The following is a 1,225-nucleotide window of genomic DNA, read 5'->3' as shown; positions in this document are numbered from 1 at the left end:
AAACCTGTTTGGGAAACAGCTGTGCACAAGGAGAAGTAAAATGCTGTCTGCAGTCTGAGGGGCAACTCAGGGTCTATTTGGGAACAGTCTGCTTTCCCTGGACAGCTTTAATTTTATAAAAAATACCCTTCGTAATCTATAAATGCTGCTTTTTCTGTGGGGTTAACTGAGAGGAGCTGTGGCAACCACTTTTGGATGCCAGCATTTTGGGGAACTGCTGTAGCCTTATCTTGCAATTCTGGGGGTGCAGCCTGGATTTTTATGAAGCCTTGACATTATCACAACACAAGATACTATATTTCAGTTCTGAGTTATCTTAGGAAGGATGTTGTCTCTACAAGCCAATGTTAGGTTTCTCACTAGGCAGGTGCCTATTCGTTAATGTGGCGCTAAGGAATATATGAAGGGAAAGAATTATCTGCATATCTGTCCTGCAAGAGAGCAGTGTTAGGAAAGGGAAATTTTATGCATTTTAAAATGTCTTAAGCAGTGTTGAGCCATTAAAAACTGAACAGGAAAGGGGGCTGCCTTCTTGTGGCCAGAGAGGTCAATAATAACTCCAACCTTGTGCTGCCAGCTTTATGGTGCTTACATCCCACTGGCTGCCATGTTGTGACTGCTGTCCTGGACCAAACCCAAAGAAAACCTTCTCTTGCTGTTTCGTTGTTCAGTTGCTTTCTCCATTCACACCCAGGGCCTCGTCCAGTCAGCGTGATCCCCAATACATATGATCCCTGCTTCTGTGGGTTAAATGAACTTCCCAATATTCTTCTGTACTCAGCTTAGTAATGTTGCCTCATCCCTGAGCTGTGTTCCCTGCTTGCATGTATTTGCTTGTACATATTGCCTTTATTGATACTGCTTGCAGGAGTTGCAGTCAGGCATGCCTACCAACACAGCAAAAAAATACGCCCAGAATTTCCCACACAACTGAAGAACTAGCTTATGAGTAAAACTAATAGTTAAATTTGTTTAGTAGAAAAATTTTTTTTTACTTTGCTCTGTCTCATTTGATGCATTTGTCTTTCAGTCCCCCTGGTAACTTTGAGCCCATCGACCAAATTCAAACAAATTTAATACAAGAGTAGGGCTCTCAAACATTTCTGTAGGTTTCAGGAAAATGAGCAGCCAAGAGGAGAGGAGTCCCACTGGTGTCCCTACCAAGAGAAAGGCTACAGCGTGACATCCACCCAAATTGGACACCACCTGGGAGGGAGAAATTACA

The sequence above is a fragment of the Anser cygnoides genome, chromosome 7, assembly GCF_040182565.1.
Source record: "Anser cygnoides isolate HZ-2024a breed goose chromosome 7, Taihu_goose_T2T_genome, whole genome shotgun sequence".
Taxonomy (NCBI): Eukaryota; Metazoa; Chordata; class Aves; order Anseriformes; family Anatidae; genus Anser; species Anser cygnoides.
Note: the sequence above shows the minus strand (reverse complement) of the source record.